The following is a 16258-nucleotide window of genomic DNA, read 5'->3' as shown; positions in this document are numbered from 1 at the left end:
CATCAATGCACAAAAGGTCTTGATAGAAAACAGACATGTGCTTTGTAGGATGTCAACATGTGTGTCTTGTCTATTTTTAGCTTTCTTCCTCAAACACCGCATGTGCCAAGGTGCCTCTGAACATCCCCGGACATACTAACTCTTCCCATCTGAGCACCATGAGACAGGGGCCACTCTGCCCCCCTGTCACTTCTGTTGTACTTTAAGGATGGTATAGGGGATGACAGTGACATATTTTTCAGTTTATCTCTTCTCTGAGGTGTGGGTCTTACCACAGGCTACTTCTGAAGGTCTGAGAGGTGGTTATCGATGGTTATGGTTAGTGAGGTGGGCTGTCATCCGGAAGGCTCTGGGTTTGAATCCCCCTTGTTATGCAAACCATTGGATCTTTATGCTCTCATGTGTGAGTTATAGTAACACACAGATTTCTGATGAACCTGTGGTTCAAAACTTGAAGCAAAAAAGCATGTTCTCCATCTCCGGATGTAAAACACACAAAAACATCGCCAGTGTTGGACTGTGTGTGTCTTAAGAGATATCTCAGGACGGTAACATGACTCAGTTTGCCTCATCAGTCTGGTGCAACAAAAGACCCTCCGTGCTGTATTTCCTGTGTAGCTCAGAGAACCCAAATCTGTCAACCATCAAAGAGGACTGCGATGACTAACCAATGAGTAACTCAAATACACAGTAACACTGGAAACAAGACTCAAAAATCCACTGAACCCAGACCTGCCAGGGTAACATTTATCCCACACACTTACACACTGCCCTGGAGCTCTGGACATTACACACTATTTTGCAAAAACACATTTGCCTTTTATGCTGTTTTCTGGTGACCACTGGTGAACTGGAACAGGAATTTCTTGAGTGAGAGGAGTGAGTTATTTGTTGCAATTCGCAACCTCACCACTAGATGCTGCTAAATTTCATACACTGGACCTTTTAGTCATTTTTTACACTATTTCATGGCAATTCGTAATGATTTTATGAGTGTCCAGAATGCATAGGTTTAGGGGTGGGGTATGTGTGGTAATTTTTTCTAATAGTTGTTTGCATTTTTCTACAATTAACACCAAATAAATTCTTCAAATTATCCACCTGGTAAGGAGATCAGTCTATCTAAGTCTAAAATATTCTGTTTTGTCTGTCAGTGTGGTGAGCTTTGAAGCATAATGTATTCTTTAAAAATGTGATTAATAATATGCATGTTTAACTCAGACAATAAAGCGATTTGATGTCATCAAAGGAGACAAAGAGTTCAAAAATGTAGAAAAAATAACCACTTAATGTACTTTACTTTCACTGCTATAAATTTAACACAAGTTAAGGTTACAAATAAAGCTGTAGAATTTTGCTTGGGGGCTAACACATCTGAGAAGCATTTTACAAAAGAAGAGGTTAAAAAAATGTACTCGGATTGTCTGTTAAGACGTCTTGGGTGTAAACCCCCTCTCTCTCACTGGTCACTTTCACAGGAAATGGCTTCCAGCTCAAATCAAATTATGCTGACTAGCCTGCTCATATCTCTGATGTGAGAGCAAAGAGATCTGTTTGCCTGCAGGGCCAAAATGCCAAAAGCATTTATTCAGCAGTGGGTTGTGTCCAGAAGCAGTGTGGCCATTTATATCTGTCCCTCAGATTACTGAGACAAACATAATATCCAAAAGTGCACTTTCGTTTACTTACTTTTTTATTATTTGGGATAGTTCATCCCAAAATGTTAAATGTACTCACCATCATATCTTTCAAAACCTTTATATGACTCTTTCTGCTGTGGAAAATAAAAGAAGATATTTTGAGAAATGGTTTTCTGTCCATTTAATGGAAGTCAATGGGCTCCAATGTTCATCAGCACTCTTCAAAATATCTTCTTTTGGGTTCTCCAGACGAAAGAAAGTCATACAGGTTTGAAAGGATAAATGAAATAAGCTTGAGTAAATGATGTATGTTTTTTGGGGGGGGTAAAAAATATCCATTTGAAAAAACTTTTTAGGGGAAATTCTACCACTCACCCTCCCTCGCGTCACTTGAAAATCATGACTTTTCCATGTGGAAAAAAATGACTCAACATGTCAAATCTTCTCTTTTGCATGCAAAGCATAGATGTAAGAACTACATTTACATTTTACACTTACATTTAGGTTTTATTATTTTACAATAAAATCAATTTGTTCAGGTTACACCTCCACTACTGTTTCTTATGCTAAGTTCTTTGATAGGTTTTTTTATTTCTCATATCATGTCTTATCTACCTTGGGCAAAAGGGATTCAGGTTTATTACTGTAGACACAATTAAAAAGAACTAAAACATGTGAATAAAATAGTTTATGAGACTCAGATCTGTGTTTTGTGCTTCAAAAAGCCACTTACTAGTATGGAAGCCCCAATCCGCCACATAATAATCCAATCATACCCATTTCCGCCATATAATTAAAAAATCATACTGGAAAAAAGTCATACTTTGAAAGATATTAAAATCGAAACGATGAGAAAAAGTAATTATCATGAGATTAAAGGTCATAATTACACAATTTCTATTTTTTTTCATTTCATAATTACAATTTGTAATCTCATATTTTTTTACTTTTTAGAGCATTATTTTTTATTACGTGGCAGAGTAAGCTTCCATAGCATGCCGTACAATAGTATCTAAGAACCTCACAACTCAACACCAGCGTGACACGTACATTGTGATGACTTCATCAGAATGTGAAAAGTACAGGTAACGCAACCCCAAAATATGTCACATTACTCAAACTGGAAACCTAGAGGCACTTTGCTGTTTCACAGTCATCTCGATTTAATCAAATCAGGATAGCTCAAGAAGTATTTTAATAAGAATTTGCAAAGTTAAACGAAGTGAAGAACTGTTTATGCCTGACTTCACACTCACAGGATACATGCTCGAATGCGTGCATGCAATAGAAAAATTACATGCTGACAGACACTAGCAAAGATCAAATGTGTGCAAATCACTGTGTGCATGGCGGCCCCTTTAAAAACACAGGATGAGCTTTTAATCGACACACAGTTGTCATCCCCTCTGTGTCATTAATTTATTCTCAAACTATTCATCATTAGAAATGTGATATGATACGGTGCCGAGACCTCTTCTACGTACTGTGTCGACTCCTGGCTATAATGGCTTTCTGTCGGTTAACATAAATCTAAGTAAAGATAATGACTGATCAATGAGATTGTTTGGGAAAGGTCTAATCAAATCTCTGTGATGCAGTGCTTCCTCTGCTGGGGAGCTGATGCTAAACACATTATCTCCCCATTTCCATCAGGCCCGAGGCTCTCCCCGCCGCACAGCGTCTGCCAGATGATTCGTCTCTATAGGAGAGAAGAGAGAGATCTGGTTCTGTCAGTTCTTCTGATCTAAATGTCACAGGTCTGAGCTCCCATGCTTGCTCTGTGTCTTTTGATGTTATGCCGCAGCGTTTTGTGAATTATATATCAAATGTCCATAGATTCTAGCTGGTATTTTACATTTTTTTATTTTATATCCATTAAATGTGTCTACTATTTATTGTGCATTAATGTATACATAGGAAATCTTCATGGACAGCTCAAATAGCTGGTTTTGAGAAGCAAAGTTTAAAAAGATCAAATATACCTCCACCTGCTGGTCATAAACCCTTACTGCAATACCCTCAATGATTCTGGTCAAAATACAACAGGAAGATTAGCAAATTTTATAACCCCCATGAACTGAATTCAAAATATTATTTCAATTGCAATAAAAATGGTAAAAAAACATGTATTCAATTTAAATTTACAACAACCTCACATTATTTATGTAGTTGCGTCATGAACCTCCACAATGCAATTCAGCAGTCTGATCTAAAACACTTCATTGATTAAATCAATAATCTTACTTCACAGTTAATTATTAATTAAATGTCTTGTTCTAGTAAGAATGTGTGTAAATATATTATTGTCACAATACCAACTAAGAGTATTGAAAATAAAGCCTAAAGGCTTGTCTTAAACATGTTATGTGAAGTTGGATTTCAACATCATTTTTTCAATATCTATATATGTGTTTATTTGTACATTAATATTCAGGAGCATAATAACTGATTGGAGTCATTTTATAATTGGATTCTCATTCAGTAATACTTTATTCAGCAAGGCTTTCAATCCTCTCCGACTCAAACTTTTCTGTTGACTTGAGAAATATCTCATTAGTTTTGTCAATGGGGCCCAGTGTTGTTTAGCTACAAACATTCTTCAAAATATCTTCTTTTGTGTTCTGCAGAAGAGAGAAAATCATACATGTTTATAATGACATGAGGGTGAGCAAATGATTAAAGAATTGTAATTTTGGGTGAACTATCCCTTTATTCGTAGAGTACTATTTCACAATATGTTTGCTGCGTAACAGAATTTCTCATTCTTTTACGCTATGAGGCTTCGCAGAGAGTGAGTGACACAGACAGAATAGAGCGAGAGAGAGAAAGAGCACATCTCTTTTAGTTCCTCTGAAGCTCATTAGTGTGAGATAAACGCAGCCGCCAGGGGAGCAGAGACACATCCACTCGCTCAGAATCTCCATTTCAAATCTCTCTGCCCACTGGCCTCTCCCCTCTCGCCTGCTACAGTATAAATGCCAGCTGCCCCCTGCTGTAAGCAATGGTGTTTATCTGCCGAAACCCACCACGTTCATTAATTTGATCTACAGTATCATAAGAAACCAAACGCTCACTGAGGACCAGATCTCCCCTCCCAAAAGTTCATTGAGATGGCCTTCACAGCAGGCACAATTAACGTGTAATCCCCCATTTTATACTTATAAACTTTCATTCCCCTGTTTTGTTCCTCCATCCACTGCATGCTTGCTTGACCCAACCAGGAAAACAAGCATAAATGAGAGGGCCTGAAGATGTCCCCTAGTACAGTGGTCCTGCGGTATTTTCCACCAGAGGCCGGAAGCAACAGCACTGAGTCTGTTTCCAAACCATTTAGTTCATCCAAAACGGTTTGGAAACAGTTTGATAGTTCATCCAAACATGTTTTAATTTACTTACTCTCATGTCATTCCAAACCTCCATGACTTTTTTTCAGCAGAACACAAAAAGAAGATTGGGTCGCCATTGACTTCCATTGCATGAACACAAAACCATTGTGACATTTTTAAAAATATCTTCTTTTGTGTTTCACAGTAGAAAGTACGTCAGGTTTTAAACGATATGCTAAATAATGACAACATTCTTATTCTTGTGTGAACTGTCCCTTTAATAGAGTTGAAGAACATACATCTCAAGCTATATTGAAATGATGCTGGCTATATTTTGCCTGTCTCTCTCTCTCAGCAATGAATCCGCTCTACCCTACAGCACTAACCTAGAAATCCCGGCCAGCCAATGACACACAAGCATAGAGTGACTTCAGCTCTGTTCAAATCCGGTAGTACTGATGCTTATTAAATGAATCAAATACTATAATACTTCTCTTCTTATTACTATATTCTTGTCTGAGCTTTTATCATAAACATATTATTTGCTAGCATTTATAAATATGATCAAATCAACGTTATTGTTACGATATCTGTGTTCAGGCCATTCTGGCCCTGTGTGGTTATTTTTGCTGAATAAATCTATATCTTAAACAGCTGGAAAGTCCATATGTGCCTGCTATCATACTCGTCATGTTGCAGGTGACCAGCAGGGGGCAACATTTATATATAGACAAAAGCTACAAATCTGCCATCTAAACCGTCACTAGAGAGTGCTAACGTACCACAAAAAAACACATCTACAGCAAATATCAACATACACAATACATCAGACTTATTAATGAGATCAGACATCAACAAGCTAATATGGCCACAGAAGTGGTCAGGATATCTAACTGTGGGAGGAGCATCGATTCTGTTGTTTCAACAGAGGCCAAAGGGCACAGCAACTCGTATACCTTTCTGACATTGATCAAGTACGGCTACAGCATTCAACAGATTGTCTCAGTTTTTTACCCGGGTCAAAGATTACAGTGAAAAAAGGAATCCAAACATTCCAGGAGAACAGTAGTATTGCACTTGTTATATTCATTACTTCTATGTTATTATCATTATAGCAATACACATGAAGGATAATGCAGGCTGTCTAAGAAAAGTAAAAAATGACACAAATAAAATAAAATGTCATTATAACCTGCAGTAATCTTCCCGTTCCTACTTGTAGGCTGGACAAGAAAAGCTTCAGTCAAAGAATAAAGGCCATAATGACCCAGTTTGTACTTCTTTTCTACCATTTGTGTCCCTAAACCAGGGTCTACATTGTAGCTGAGGGCTGCGGCTATTAGTGCAGTGTTTCTTGAATGTGTGAATTGATGAAATTACCGGATCCTTATGCTTTTATGAAAAACTTGACCAACTTAGAGTTGGTCCAGCGACAACACAACACTGGGAACAAACAACTGCGTTTATCAACCGCATGGGGGAACCGTGAGTAAAAGTTCTATAGTGTTGCTTTAAGGTGATAGGTGACTCAAATTAAAATCCTGTTTATTTGCTCTTATATCGTTTCAAACCTGTATGAATTTCTTTCTTCCGCAGAAGATATTTTGAAGAAAGTTTGTAACCGAAAAGTGACGGCACTCATTCACTTATATTGTATGGACATAAAACCAATGCAAGTGAATGGCTGCCGTCACTGTTCGGTTAACAACATTCTTCAAAATATCTTCTTGTGTGTTCTGTGGGAGAAACGAGTTCACAGGTTTGAAACAAGTGATGAGAGTGAATAAATGATGACAGAATTTAAATTTTTGGGTGGTATAGCTTTAACAACACAACGCAGCCTAGATTTAAAGTTCAAGTTAAAAAGGTTTGTTAGCAGGCTAAGTTTAATTTCTATAATTGTAAGTTTATTAGAGATGACATGTCATTAGAGGGAGCTAAGATGTATGTGGTTATTTCTCACATGACTTACTGTTTCACCACCTGGTCTCAGGAGAGTTTAGTGACTCTTTACAAACGTACACTTAAAGTCTTCGATAACAAATCGGCACATTATCATCATTGTCCAATACTGAAAAAAATAGAATTTGTTAAGTTGGGAAAACATGAACAAGTGTGCAATGATGCTTGATGTATAAAATTACTTGTTATATCTTCTCCCCCTTTTAGTCAGTTAGTTCGTATCAGAACAACTGATTATCGCTCTGCAAGAGTTGCATTAATAGGAGACTGTAGGCTATCATACAGCGTAGACAAAGTAAATTTAGTCTGTATACTGTATGCTTTATTTAGGGTTTAATTGAATTGGTTAATTAGTACTTAGATTTGTAACACTAAAATCTTATATCTGCTTGTTATCCTGTTATTATTTGTATTTTGTTTGCATTGTTTTGAATTGATCTTATATTGTTTTCAATAGACTACTGTATGATTTGTATTGTGTACTTATTCAATTTTCTAGTATGTATTTTTTAATAAATGTTCTTTAGGGTGACTTGTAACATCTTGTCCAGGGACTACAGATGAAAAATAGCCTTTGGCTAATTCTGGTTCATTTACAGGAATGTTTATTAATGTCCCTGTCAACTTAATAAACTAAAACAAAAAATAAGTAGCATAGTTTACCCATTGTGTCATTGGAACATACAACCATTCAAATAAAGGCTACTCACCACTTGTAATAGTGACTAAAATGTACATTTCGAAAATAAATGTATTTAAGATTGTACACTGTATGTCCCTGCAAATCTGCAAAATGTTTATAATTAAAGAGTTTGAATAAAGCTGTTTTACTGATGTTTACATATCCTAAAAACAACAAAACAATATCTGAATTTCCACATATAAGGCAGTATTCCAGTACTCCTTAATATTGTGTCTGTAAACATGAAGCAATCTCATAAATCCGTTAACTCAATTTATTATTTTAAATTATCAAATGATTACACACTGTGTTGTATTTCCTTGGTTTGTATTGTTTGTTTATTCTCAATGTTGTATTTTCTTTTTTTCAGCTTAGACAATAGTTCATGACAATAAATGTGTGTGTCCGTGTACTGTTGTGTTTCGGCCTGAGATGGTTTAACATTGCCTTTGCTTAGCAAATTGAGCATTCAGTATACATCAAAAATTTGAAATGGTAAGTGGCCAGTGACACACAGCTAAAGCACACTCCACTGGTTTCAGGAAAGAAAAGGGATTGCACGCAAGTAATTCTATTCAACAAAATTAGTCCATCACAGGCACTCTAAAAAAATATTTTACAACAATATATTAACATAATAAAGTATTGTAAATTATTTTTCAGTCCAACAGTTTATTTCTCTAAAATTTACATTTATAATTTGTTTATTTTATGAAAAAATGGTTGTTGTCGTTGTTTTTGGTGAATTAATAGTAATATTTGAATTAATGAGATTTGCTTTTTTTCACTTAAATGTACTCTTTTATTGATTTCACAGCTTTAAAATGTACTCAATATCTGAGTGTACTATAAATTGTTTCAACAAAAAAAATCAAGTCAATCACATTTAAACTTTTTAGATAGCACATCTCCGATATCTTTCCATCCAACTCATGTGTAGAAAATGTGCAGCCTTTGCAATATAACATGTATAGTATCAATAAACTGTATAAAGTGACTAAAATGAACAGCAAAAATTGAAGTCTAAGAAACTAAACATCCATTGCAACAGGCTCTATGCCTGTTTTTATGATGGTTTACATACAATTACAGCATGGCTTTATGAGTACTAACAAAGCAACTGAATTGCTGTGTTATCAAATGTATCCCTGCATGTAATTTCTGTTTGAGACAGATTGTGAGGAAATGTCATGAACGTTTTTTTGTGAGACCACCAGCTGTTGTGATTTACTTTTTCCTGTAGGTTATGCATTTGAGTTTTCTAGGAGGACTTGTTTTATATATTCTAATAACTGTTTTAATTAAAATATACAGTTAAAGATAAAGTAAATGTAACTGTATATTTATACATTTTAATTGGAAGCCGGTGATTGAGTTTGTCATTTGAGTTCGTCTACACAATAGCTTTAAGCTAAAATTCATAAAGACGTGTGCGTTTACACTACACATGATTTTTATATGGATATTTTTGATCAACGAACCCTTGAAGCTTTACCAATTGAAGCAGAGTAACATTATACTTCAAATTCATTATAATATTATGTAATAGGTATACCTAAAGGTGATGGGTGTCTTTTTTTGAAGGATCTATTGACAGAAGTGCAATCTAATATAAATAATAACTATGTCTTCAGGGGTGTGTTTTTATTACCTTAGGATGAGCTATTTCACCGTGGTTCGGCAGAGTAGCAAAAAAGTGACGACATCTTAGTCATGTGTCAGCCACTGTAGTGCTTCGAAAGGGAGGAGTAGACTGAGCCTTTGGTTGCAATTCGTGACCTCACCGCTAGATGCCGCTAACTTTCATACAATAGACCTTTGAGCACATATTTTTAAGTACACTTAAGTAGTAGTACTACATTTGTAAGTTAACATTTTCTACTACTTTGTACTAAGTATGAAGAATAAAAGAATAAACTCCTTTTTGTAAGAGTATACGCAAATACACAAATTGAGTACAAATTCAGGGGAAGAGAACCCACAATTTCTTTCACTTTTCTCTTCAAGGCAGTTAAATGGGTAAATAATGTCCATCAAAACAAATATTTTGATTAAGGTCTGTTCAAAGTAATGATCTGATCAGGTAGTACTTTTACTTCACTCTCTCGATGGTTTGTTTTATGGGTGCAAATGACCTTATCAACACTTAGGTTTGAACACTTAAGATGAAACATCCCAATACTTGATTTCACTTTTGTGGGAACAGAATGTGTGTCATCAAACTTATTTGACCAGCAGGTTAATGATTGGCCCATTATAGGCTCAGCCATCAAGACTGATGGGATACACTGAAGAGGAATTTGATAGCTTTGTTGTGTGAGTTTTATCATGAAACCAAAAATGTGTCTTATGGAAATGAACTCGTTTCATTACTAAGTTACTATGACTGAATCAACTAGACTACATTAGGTCAACAAATTGCTTTATAAGGGTCTGAGCAGGTAACAGGTAACCTCTTAGAGTGTTACTTTGTGTTGTTACTGAAACACATATTGTGTATGTCTGAAAAACATATTAGAAGTGATTCAAGCACATTTATAACATACGGACATCAGATTCAATGTATACACTGTAATGCTCATCAATAAGGTAAACAACTATAATAGTGAAAATATAACAAAACATGATCATAATAAATCCAAAAAAATAATCAAATTCTTAGATACTTGTATGAAGTTTAGCAACTAAAACGGGTTATTTTTCTATAGTGTATTTTCGCCAACGCATACTGTAAACGTACTGCATTATGCAAGAGCTCACGTATGCTGACACAACTGTCCTGATTCTCGCAGCATCGCGTTTATACGGTTAAATAAAATATACAATGTTCTGTATTACACAAAACAATGTCAGAAAAGTACGAACTTAACAGCCAACGTACAATCCATCGCTCACGTCCGATATGGCACTTCTGTTGACCCTCCTCTTCCTCGTCATACAATATCATCGATCATTAATGTCAACATCATAATCATGCACGGACATAGATTGTTTTAAAGCCCACGTGCTACCGATACGCGGGGCTGATAACGCGACGTCCACTCTCACGTTAGCACGCGGAGCCTTCGAGGGAAAACTCTTGATAAAGAGGGCAACGAGACAGGAAAACGGCGCAGCAATGACAGACAGCGAGAGCCGTGACACAAATCACCACACATACGGCTTTCTGTCGTGTCCAAAACACGGCGAGCGTTCAACGCACGCATGCAAAGAGTGAATGAAGGTTGAAATCATCAATGTTGTTCACTAATGTGTGTTTGGGTTGGGGATTGTTCTAAAACACCGTGTGCGAGGTCTCCGCTCGATGGCGTGTCTTTATCGTTAAATGCGCACTTGCCTGTCATCTAATGAATGACAGTCTACACTTCTTCTGTAAGTATTGTGTGTTGTGCGTAAACGTCCAGGACATTATGAAGATGTGGTTTTAATCTCTCGATCTCGGAACCGTGCTGAAATGTTTCGCGCGTTCTGAGTGGCCGTCCCGGGCTGTCACTCAAGCGTGCGGCCAATCGCAGCCAGCCTTACATGAAAACTATATTTTCTCTCGCTGCATGTACAGTAGAGTGTATGTTGCAAAAAAGTGAACGGAGGAAGACCCCGTCGAAAGGGGCGAGAAAGGTGGACAACGGCGCGGGCGACATCAGACCTGTTAAGTCACTTTGGTGGCCTGTTGCGGGTAAGTGCGGGCGGGCATGCACTGTTAGACTTTATTTTACAAGCGCGACACCGATGTGACACTAATATGCAACAACACCCAGGAAGCTCTATTAAAGTGTTACACGGCGAGAAGAGAAATAGTGGACCTGTGATCGAACGCCAATACGTCTCGTGGCGTCGTCCTGTGGACGTGGGTGCAGCGGAAAGGCAGCAGAAAAGTTTACACAGAATGAATCGACTGTGAATGATGATGATGGTGGTGATGATGATGATGATGATGTGACAAGGGTAGGCCAGTCAGTCCAGCGCTTTGAACATCCACACACTGCGCGCAAGGGCTTCATAACAGAGCAGTCAGTGGGAACACTTGAACGCACGGAGGGGGAGGAGGGCTGCGAGAAAAAACAAGCCGAGAAAATTGTTCGACTGAAACGAAAGTACTAATACCAAGTGCATTCGACCCCACCGTTACTCGCTTAAAGAGCGATCGTCGCGACTCCGATGTAGTTTTGTCGACTTCGCGTTGCGGTGTTGCGCACGGCGGCGTCCATCCGGTAAAATAATAGAAGTGCGGGGAGTCTGTCTGTGGGGCTACTGTACGGACGGCCAGTGCAGAATTGTTCCGATGTGTCAATAAGTTTGAGGTGGACGGGAGGCTGGAATGAGAAGGCCCTGGCGTTTCGATTGGATTTCAGAGGTAAGTTTGCATCCGCGCACGACGCGATGACTGAAAACTTGGCCGTATTTTGTGACAGAAAAAGACCCGAGTGTCGATGGATCGGGAGGTCTCGCGCAGACGGTGCGAAATTCGTGCCAGTTTGCTGCACACACGCGAAGTGTTTGACGGCTCAATAATCGCTCCGCTGAAGATGGGATCATAATCAACTTGAGTGATCGGCGCCTTTGACACCTGCCCTCGCCGAACATCACCGTTTCTGTGAAACGACCGTAGATATAACATGTACGACACGGTAAGGGCAGTTATCCGCTCTCCTCAGAGGAACAAAATAGGCACTTCCCTCATCCAGCGCAAGGTTACAATATAACAAAACAATCAAACGCGTCTCGGTTCAAGTCGCCTTCCGAAAGTGCGAAGGTGTCGTGTGCGAAGTATCCAGCGGGGATCGCGCGATTATCGCATTCGGTTCTGTAATGACACGTTCATCCGCGCTCGAGCGATCTCGCATCACAGGGGCTAGCAAGCTAGCCAGCTACTTTTATTCTATCTGACGAAACGCAGCGAGAAACCCGCGCACCAGACCGTCTCATTTGAAAAGTCTTCCCCGAAAACCCCTAGTTTAAGTAATGAAAGCCGTCGTCTGCCCGTGGACGGGATTCTCTCCCCGAAAATGCCCTGGCGGAGTTTGACAGGAGTGAGATTTATACTTCATCTTCCCCAAAGCAAGATGGACTCTCTTTTCGTGTGTCTGCCTTGTCAGAGCCCCGATCGACATTTTGCACCGAGATGCAAAGCCGTGGACGGTTCAGATCGAGGGTCAAGCGAAGTGTGAAAGGAGCTCGACGGTCTAAATAATCGGGGGATATCACCGAGAGGGTGCTTTGTGGAGTTCTGGAATCGGCGATCTAGAGTTCCCTCGGGCTGCAGAGAGAGAGAGCACCGCTCTGTACCTGAAAACTAAACGCTGCAATACTTTACATACCGTCTCGGATGTGCTTTAATGTGAAGGAGCCCGCGTGGCTTTAAAGAATTCAATGCATGTTGTGAGTGATGTCATAAGATGTATACGGGGAATTCATAACTTTACGGTTCATCAACAATAGCGAGGTGCCGCCACAGTTCGAGGCTGGCGCACGTATACCTCTTAACTAATCCACAACACACGGCTAAAATGTCGCTGACCGACGACGGGATGGGACTCGGGACTGCGTTACGTGGTGCATTTGGCTTTGCTTTCGACGATTTTTTCCTGTACTGAGGGCACAGTGTTTTTTCTTTTACTTTGTAGGTCATCTTCATCGCATGATACAGCCTGACTGACAGATCCATCCTCATCTTTCAAATACCGTATTTCCATATTCTGTGACTCTGTAAGTACACCTTCACTTCATGCCATGTGTTTTTCGTTATATCTCTTTAACAATCCGGGAGCGATGCCTTAACATCATTGATCAAACACTCATTACATCACGGGTTTTAAGCTCATGTCTGCACATAATCACCTGCTTATTTGGTTGGGCTCAATCCGAGATGAAATTCATATTCGTGCTTCAATGTTCAAACCACTAGTCTGGTTATAAAGGTTAACTAAACTGTATGCCGCAATAATAATATTGGTAATCATCAAGTGATATCAAATGCGTGTGTTACATTTGTAGAGTTTAATTCAGCAGTTGGATTTTGGAAATGGAGTTATGAAAGTTTTAGGCCTCTGATTCCAATATTGATGTTATTTGGATACTGTATACAATTGTAGTTTTTGATAATTGACTTTTTCTCTCAGACAATATTAACAAACTGTTTTCATTGGATTTACCAAAGCTGCATCAACAATTGATTTTTTCCTATTATATTTGTAGTAAAACATGCACTTCTCAATATTGATTCATGTAAATAAGCATCATTGTTCCTCTATGTGCTTTTAAAGATACACACGCATTATTGGCTCAGGTCTGGTGAAAAAGTTGCATGTTCTTAATGCTTTTCTTTCCTTCCATTTCCTTCAAAAACAGCTAGGTTGTAAGGTAAATAGTCACTTTTTTACGTTCTGCTTGGTGTGAAGTAGTAGTCAATTTAAGCAAAAATTGTTTTCTGTCATCATAAACTCATCCTCTTGTTGTTTCATACCCAAAGACGTTATTACATGCTAGAATGCATCAGGTGATGTTAGGCAAAATGTTTATGCTGTGTTTTGCATTGAACAATGATAAACACCCAAATAACACAAGAAGAAAACAATTCATGTGGTCCCAGTGACTTCTTTTATAAATCCTGAATTTGTAAAGCCATGTGGGACTGAAACATTTAGAAGCAAACATTCGTTGTTTAACATCTATTGAAGACATGTTAATAGATCATCATTCTTCAACACATTTTTTCACGTTGGTTTCCAAAAATCACAGTTTTACAAACATGTTTCTGTCATTATCTATCCTGTTTCTGTTTGCTATTAAAACACAAATCAGATGAAATTCATGTTAGAGTTCCAATTAATGTCATTCACCAATTAGATACGCTGAAGACATAGATGGCAACATTGTTGTTTTCATTGTATTTTTCAGCGAACCAAAAAACCTGTTGCAAATATTGAAGTCATGTCAGGCAGTGAAGTTTCACACGTGTTTGTTTCATTCAGTTTTGGTCAATTTAGATGTATTTTTTGTTGTGCTAGCAGTTCAAGGGCAAAACACTTTAAGCAGTGTCTCAAATCTATCTAAAAGAATTGTGAAACGTTTTATTGTAAGATAATTTCATCATAAAATCAAATCGGTTTTTTTTCTGACGGCTTTTTCTGACGGTAATGATATTGGTATTTGGACCTGAGAGATGAAAACAGCTAACTGGAATTGTTGACTCAAATCAAGTAATACTTGATCATCTAACTACTGTCTCAACTACTGTCTCATTGTTTAATTAGCAGATACAGTCTCATTGTCTAATGAGTCGATTCATCGATGTTAACTTTTGAAGGAATGTTACATGTGTAAGAAAACGTGAGCTTAACCGGAGAAAATAGTTTAGACTTGCGTAGCTGGTGAAATCAAGCATGTGTACAGTAATGCACTTACAATGGAAGTTATCAGGGTAAGGTGTTGTGATAAACACACATACTGTTTACGAGTATTGTCACAAGTGTGACTTACTATCCAGCATTCATTGTATCTAATGACTCAACTTTTTCCATCCAGAATGATTACATACTGGCCCAAAAAAGTAAGCCACGCCCACTCATTCTCTCCTTTGAAATTCGTTTCCTTCTTTACCCGGAAATGTGTCAGAATAGGGAATTAAAAACGATCGTAACTTCCGGTTCACGAGGACTTTAATATTGTTACTGCATTTTCATATTCAGTTACATTCTTCAAAATAAGATATTAGTAACAAGTAGATTACTAAAGGACATATTCGCCCCTTGTTACGAATGATTGGAATTTATTAACATACACATATTTTACTACGAAATCTGACGTTTACGAAGTATTTGTGAATCCGGAGGAAAGTTTTCAGGTTGGTCTGTTTTACTCGTGTGTGTATATATACAAATGTTTCATGAATGAGGCCTATTGTGGGCTAGTTCACACTATTGCAACTTTGTCCATCATTTCAATTTTATTTATTGTTATTTGAACATGACAAGTGTCATTTCTTTAGATTCTCTCGATTCCTTTGCTATTGCAATCTTTATTGCAAATAAAAAAAACGTTTTTACAGTCACCAAACAATTGTTTTGTTTCTGGTAATTGGCAGCATGTCATGGATCCTGTTTTTTTTTAACCGGAACGTTCTTTAAACTGCTAGTTTAGTCAGCAAGTTTACTCCTAACATAAATTACAATGACAAGACTACGAAACAATCCTTTGAATGCTGAGACTCCAACTCCAACCAGACAACTGCTTTTTGAAGTTTGGCTTTGGGTCACAGATACTAGGAAATGTAAATTTGTTTGAACCTTCATACAACTTTGTTATACCAAAGCGTGTGCAAGTTCCCAGCATGCAATGCGGCATAAGTAAAATACACTGTTGCTGGATTATTGTTTGCTGTATGACCTAATGCTGCCAGTTTCTTGAGGTGCTCATCTTTTTACTTAATTATGTGTTTATTGAATTTGTGGCTGATTGAGACTCTCAGTTTAGTCTTAATGTAGCAAGTGTGAGGTACTTTATTCTGAAATTGAGCAGCGTCTGTGTCATTTTAAGTTGTCGCCTTTTTGTTTCTTGCGTTGCATACTTTTAAAAAAACTAGTAGTATTTACTTTTCTTACTTTAAAAAACTGTGTGGAAAAACTTGACAAAAAATCGAAGTAAAATCT

The 16258-nt window shown here is 37.8% G+C and overlaps 1 protein-coding gene across 7 annotated transcripts in view; it reads left to right on the top strand.

The window, feature by feature from the left end:
• Positions 1-10829: 10829 nt before the first annotated feature.
• Positions 10830-16258, top strand: part of LOC130411582 (HMG box transcription factor BBX) — a 28622-nt gene continuing 23193 nt past the window's right edge. For 2 of the 7 annotated variants that reach the window (XM_056736322.1, XM_056736321.1), the window contains exons 1-2: positions 10833-11286; positions 13235-13316. The gene's annotated coding sequence lies outside the window, so the exon portion shown is untranslated. The other 5 variants (XM_056736323.1, XM_056736317.1, XM_056736320.1 and 2 more) reach the window with 5 other exon arrangements.

The sequence above is a fragment of the Triplophysa dalaica genome, chromosome 22, assembly GCF_015846415.1.
Source record: "Triplophysa dalaica isolate WHDGS20190420 chromosome 22, ASM1584641v1, whole genome shotgun sequence".
NCBI classification, from domain to species: domain Eukaryota; kingdom Metazoa; phylum Chordata; class Actinopteri; order Cypriniformes; family Nemacheilidae; genus Triplophysa; species Triplophysa dalaica.
This window is presented reverse-complemented; position numbering and strand designations above follow the sequence as displayed.